This window comes from Octopus sinensis, linkage group LG1, assembly GCF_006345805.1.
Source record: "Octopus sinensis linkage group LG1, ASM634580v1, whole genome shotgun sequence".
Classification (NCBI taxonomy): Eukaryota; Metazoa; Mollusca; class Cephalopoda; order Octopoda; family Octopodidae; genus Octopus; species Octopus sinensis.
In genome coordinates, this window is record NC_042997.1 from 24,300,334 (window position 1) to 24,307,833 (window position 7,500).

Consider the following 7,500-nt stretch of genomic DNA (forward strand, 5'->3'; position numbering starts at 1 on the left):
ATTTTTTCCATTTTAATGCATTTTTTCGCTATTATATAAGGGAAGTAACTCTCTAAAAGTGTCTACGATGAGTCAACGATTTAAAAAAAAAATTACCATAATTTTTTTCCCATTTTTAATGCATTTCTTTGCTATTTTTTGGCTATGACTCTCTAAAAATGCTTATATAGGTATTTCCCTTACAAACCCGAGCAACGCCGGGCGATACTGCAAGTAACGTATAAATCAAGTATTAAGTTCGTTGTAATCGACTTGTCCCTCTCCCTCAGATATTGCTGGCCTTGAACACTGGAACGAACTCGTGTCCCTTTCAGGAGTAAAATTCTGATTCCAATCACTTATATGCCGTGGAAATCGGGTGACTGTTTTTATGAGTAAGGCTCAAAAGGAAAATAAACAAAAATATATGAAGACGAACGCTAACCCTAACCCTAAGACATTGTTGGCTATACTATAAATCAAAGAGGAACCAACTGTCTACCGTTTCTGCAACTCAACCACTTTGCCTGAGACATTTTAAGGAATGGTGATACTCTTTTCTTATTTAGGCACAAGGCCCGAAATTTTATGGAGCCAGTCGATTAGATTGACCACTGTAAGCAACTAGTACTTTATTTACCGACCCCGAAAGAATGAAAGGTAAAGTCGACTTTGGCGAAATTTGAACTCGGAACATAAAGACAAACGAAATACCAATTTCTTTACTACCCACAAGGGGCCAAACACAGAGGAGACAAACAAGGACAGGCAGACGGATTAAGTCGATTATATCGACCCCAGTGCGTAACTGGTACTTAATTTATCGACCCCGAAAGGATGAAAGGCAAAGTCGACCTCGGCGAAATTTGAATTTACAACGTAACGGCAGACGAAATACCTATTTTTTATTACCCAGAAGGGGCTAAACACAGAGGGGACAAACAAGGACAGACATAGGTATTAAGTCGATTACATTGACTCCAGTGCGTAACTGGTACTTAATTTATCGACCTCGAAAGGATGAAAGGCAAAGTCGACCGCGGCGGAATTTGAACTCAGAACGTAACGGCAAACGAAATACGGCTACGCATTTCGTCCGGCGTGCTAATGTTACTGCCAGCTCGCCGCCTTATGAATGGTGATATTTTAAAACAATGGTCTGGGGGCATGATTATGGAGAGTCACGACATGTCCAAAAGTCCCGTGTCCCAGAATTCCGTACCTCAAAGTTTCTAAATTTTGCCGCGCGACCAGCAGTTTTAAGAGGAAAGAATAAATCAATGATATCCAACCTAGAACTTGATTGGCACCGTATTTGATCGCTACCGAACACATGAATGTCAAAGTTGACGTAAGCGGGATTTGATACCAGGGCAAGTACTGCAAAGCATCTATCTATCTGTCTATCTATCTGGCACGTATGAATGACGAAGCATAATCCTATGAACCCAGAAATTGAAAACAAAGGGTTACCCACTTGCAAACAAATGTGGTAACATATAACAATATTGGCCAAGGTTACCGTGGTCTTTTTCGTAGTCTTTTCTTCCCACGGATAAAACTTACTTGCTTTCCCCCTTTACACCATACATCATGACACTGTGATACACGATCCCTATTGATCGTTTTCTTTTCCTCTTACCTTTTTTTTCCTCTTTTTTCTTCTTTTTTCATTTTTCTTTTCCTTTGTTCCTTTTCCCTTTTTTCTTTTTTCTTTTCCTTTTTTTTGTTCTTTTTTCCCTTTTACGATCCCTTTTAATCGAAAACCTACGCCACCCTTTTTTTTAATTCTTTTTTTTTTGTTTTTTGTTGTTTTTTTTTCATCCCCCAAAAGAAAAGCTCTACCTTGTAACTTGTCCCATCTGTGTGCAGCCCTGTGTGGCCAATAAAGAAACTTAGCTATCTATCTATCTATCTATCTATCTAACATGTCCGCGCGTATTGTGAATTAAACTTAAAAACTTAAAATTCAAATAAATTTAATAGCTGTGCCTGTTATAAAAGTATTAACTGCATCATTCATCATCTTATTGATATATATATATATATATATATATATATATATGTACATATATGTGTGTATATGTGTGTGTGTATATATACACATATATATCAATATATATGTATATATTTATACATATATACGTACACACGTACAATCATACATATATATATATATATATACACACACATATGTGTGTGTTATAATTATAAAGATATATATATGTACACATATGTATGTATATATATATATGTGTGTGTGTATATATATACATATAACGTTTTATATTTATATGTAAATATATATACATTCACACGAACAAGTATACATGTGTATATATACATATATATTATATACACACATATAGTTATATATATATATATATACATACATATATGTATATATATACATATATATATATATAGTATATATATATAAATTTTATATATATATATATATTTATATTATATATATATATATATATATATATTATTTATACACACAAACGTATGTGTGTGGTGTGTGTTGCGCGTGTGTTGGTGTGTGTGTGTGTGTGTTTGTGTAGAGATATATAGACGCTCAATGAGTTTGCTATCGCAACTGGTTTCATACTGTGAAATTTGTGTATTTGTATTTTTCTATTTCCTTACGGTATTTTGCTTCTTGTCTGTCTCCTGTTTATTGTTTCGCATCTTTTCCACAGATTTTCTTTATACCTCTATTATTGAATGATTCTTTTGGCTTCATATTTGTTGTGAATATTTCTTAACCTCATCATACACAGAATTTCAAAGACTTTGCACTTCTTGTTTTTGCTCTGCCTGAGACAGCCTCAGGTGCACTACACATATAAACAGTTCTAAGCATGCGTCAACACACAAATATATATAGCAATATGTACACATAAAGAGAGAGAGAGGGAAAAAGATAGAGAGAGAGACAGCGAGAAAGAGGGTGAGAGAGACAGAGAGAACGAGAGTGAGAGAGACAGAGAGAGACAGAGTGTGGGGTTGTATATGTATTCACTTATGTATCTGTGTACGTGTGTAAATGTGCGTGTGTGAGCGAGCGTTTGAGTTTGTGTTTGGATAATGTAACTTCACAAAAGAAAAAAGTTACAGCATTTGCCTGCAGTGCCTTATTGTTTAAGGCAAAATACGAATGTTTTGCTTCCACGGCAGTATCAGGATGCTGCGTGACGGAGGAAGAAAAATAAGGTTTGTTGATGCTCGTCTAAAGATATTTCTTTTATTCATTTATTTTCTCATTGTTATTAATTTAATTCTTCAAGACTTTAGAGTAAAAGAATTCCTTGAACCAAGAGTTTTCAGTGTTTGTATATTGGTTAGATTGTATCTATTTCATGTAGTTGATGCGTTTTCAGAACAGTATTTTTGTCACCTATTGACATAAAAATCTCTAAAGAACATTTTTCTTGGATAGTGAAGTATGCACGTTTATCCAGAATTAGCTGTCGAATAGATATTAGCTAACATGACAGAGCTAATAATACAAAGAAAGAAACGTGGGGGATCTTGCTATTCTATTTGATAAATTCATTTCACGCAAGCTCCAAACACCATTCATAAATGAATCAACGGGAGAGCATCAACGTCGTTGCTTGACATGCTATAAATAGCAGTTACATCTCTCCCAAACCATACTCAACTATCTTAAGGAAAGACTCATTCGTTAATATAGGTCGTGGTTCACGATTTTACAAATAGAAAATGAAATGAAATAACTTCAATGCATTAATTTATAGGTCTACCTGATCAGTGATGACTTAGGTCTAAAAGCAACATCAAAATAGAAACAACTAGAACAACTTCCATTCATAAATAATTGTTTTTGTATTGAGTTCTCCAGAAAGTTCGTGCCGATTTTTAAAATAAAGAAAAAGGTCAATAAATACTTGCCATTACATTTTTAATCAACCAGATATGAACCATTTTGTTGCACAATGCATCTCCATCTTTCCCTTAACTTGAAAATACCCTCTTCCCAGAATTGAGGTGATTTCATGGCAAAGAATTCATCAGGTTATCTTTTTACGTCATCCAAGGAATAGGAATTTTTACCATTAAGACTATTCTGCTGAGACCTGAATAAGTGGAAATCCGAAGGAGCAATATCTGGTGAATATGGAGGGTGGGGTAAAACATCCCAGCCGAGCTGCAGCAATTTTTGTCTGGTTCCCAAAGCATCAAGTGCTGAAAATGAACTTTCTTATTTTCCATTTCAAAGGGTTACAGAATTAACACAGGTTATAGGAACATAAATCTTCTTCCACAAAAAGATAGCTTAAACTGTGCTGTAAATGGAGGTGTAGTCAAATCCTATTTTATGGACTCAACCATGTTCTAAAATAAATCGAAAGGTGATCTACTATAAATCGGCACGAACTTTCCAGACAACCCAATATTTTTGATTTATGAAAAAGTACACCCGGTATCAGTAATCTTTGCAAGAATGAGTAAATATGGCTGTTGTTTAGTTTGAAAAGCAGCAGGCCAGTTTCTGTAGGGAAATGTCGAATAGCGGGTTACAGTTATAGCGAATAAATATTGTGCAAAGTTATTAATGCGGAATCTCAGGGATGAGACAGAAAAAGAAAAAAAAAATGAAAAGAGACGCATATGAAGAGTAGTCATTGGAGTAGTCGAGATGGAGATAGAGATGGAGAAGATAGGAATAAATAAGTCAGTAATTGTAGTGGATGACTCCTCATTCAAACAATGGCTGCAATAAGTAAAGAGGAAGTTTGCTAGTTTAGATTATCAGAAATAGTTGCAGTAAAAGTAGTGGAAGCAAGAGAAAAGGAAACAGGTGTCAATGTTTGTAGTATTTCAAATAAGGATTCTTTAACAATTTGACAAAAAGTTTCATTTTAGACGCTTTCTAAAATAATAGCCTGTGTCGCATTATCAGCATTTAACACATGTGTACAGTCTTCTATTGTACACCATACTTGTGCTTGCAAGGGACATGCAACTGGACTGAGCTGAATAATTTCTTACGATAAATATTCAGCCTATCATTCTGATGCATTTTTGGCAACGTTAAATATGAGGTCACTTATGTAATCAGATCATTGTATATTATGTATCCTAATATTTGTAGTAATTTTTAGGGTGCATCTATCACACATGTATAGAAAGGTATTTGTATATCACTATTTCCTAAAATACACATAGTGTTTATGTCTATGTACTAACGAAGGAAAAGTTGCAGCTATGTTCTCAATGAAGGATGTTATAAATAATTCCGGTAATAAAGGTAATAAAAGTATGGTGGCAATAATGTCAGGATTATGGCGAAGAAGCTTGTACGAGGAAGTTCAAGGAGGACCGTCGGTTGCTATCACCTACATATAACTATATATTATTAGAAAAGACTGACTTCGATGAGCAGAATGGAAAGTGGGTGAGACTTACCTAAAATTTGGGCATTTGCATTATTGATGTAAAGTGCGCGCGTGAGAACTCTATGGGTATTTGCGCAATGGTGCCCTATGAATCAAAGCTAGTAAGAAATGAGAATTATACAGAAACTCCTGAAGGTCAATTTTACGATACATTTCTAATGTTAAACGCAGTCGTATTATGTACTAGTTTGATATTCAGAGCGATCCCATGCCTTCTGTAGAGCCAGCTGCCCAACCGACGCTTACTCAACCAACTTCTTAGAAAGTAGACAACACTGATTTCTTTGAATTTCTTTACAACCAATGAAGTGTAAAAGAGAACTTTTGTAATTGATCTTTTATGTAACATGTGAGATTATAAAGCGATGTGAAAGAGGAAAAGGGCGTAATGTATGAATATCGTAGATATTCAGAAAAAAAAATCAAGTTAAATATAAATATTAGAACACAACATATTCTAATGAAATAACAGGTATGATATATTTCGAAAGGTGTGATCACAGGACTTTAAGTTGCGCTTCAATATGAACTTTCGTATCTCTGAGTAGGATATAATAAGTACGTGCAGTTGTCATTCGTGCAATTACCTCGAAATGTTGAAATGCTAATTCACTATGATAATGCATATATGGATTAATCTGCCATCGAAAATAATCCATCAGGAGAATATTTCTTACTACAGCTTCTTATGCGCGATGTTATAGGATAGGGATTATCATTTTAACATGATCCTTGAAACATACAAAAAAAAAGATCTAACAATTAAATCTCTAACTGAAAGATTTACTATGTCATTTAATTGAATTGTAATTATAATTTTGATGTTTAGTTTACTTGTGACATACCAGCATATAAATGTTTAGATGTAGATGTAGATACTTAGCCATCTCACTAGAATCAATTTAATTTAATACAATATATATTATACTCGGCGTTTCGAATACCATTTTCAGACCTGTGTTGTAAAGCAGATTATAAGTAGACATTAAATATATATATAGAGAGAAATAAATAACACACCACACACACACACACACACCACACACAACATATATATATATATATATATATATAGATATATATATATATATATATATATAATAACAATATGATAAATAAAACACATGCATATATACATACATATATGTACATACTTACATCTAAATGTATATATACATGCATATATGAGTACAGGACACCACAAATAAACGCAGGACACAACGAGAAACGAAAACATAAAATCAAACAAGAAACGGACTCTCCAAGTAAGTTTTTATTTATTTATATATATATATATATATATATATATATATATATATATATATATGTATATATATATAGATAGATATATATTGATAAAAATGGTAAGACAACAAAAGAAAGAAAGAGACCTCGATATTATGTAAATAGGAGAATTTATCGGCAAATGTAATATGTGACAATTATTCGGCAGTCATGATAAAACTCCGAGTTTCGGATGCCGAGGTGGAAATCCTCGCCGCCATCGCTTCAGTTATCCGGCCATCAGGAAAATGCTATGAAAAATGACCGTTATACAAAAGGAAATTCGGCGTCCGAAAGTCGGAGTTTTATCATGGCTACCGAATAATTGTCACATATTACATTTACAGATATATATACATATATATATATACTTACACATATATATATATATATATATATATATATATATATATATATATATATATATATATATATGATATATATATATATATATATACGAAGAAGATAGCCTCTATGCATCATATAAGCTATTGGGAAAGACTCTATTCCTTAGAGCGTAGGCGAGAAAGATATGCCCTAATATAGATCTGGAAGATCCTGGAAGGACTTGTCCCAAAATTTGGCATCGAGTGTTACACAAATACTAGAACTGGCCGCCACTGCATAGTGCCAAGGACTCCAAATTTTCCATCAAGATGTAGGACAAGATACTACGATAGTCTGGGCTTCAGAGGTCCACAGCTCTTCAATATCCTCCCGAAGGACCTGAGAGACCTGCATGGGGTGGATGTAGGTGTTTTCAAAATATAGCTGGATCTCTTCCTGTCAAATGTCCCAGATGAACCAA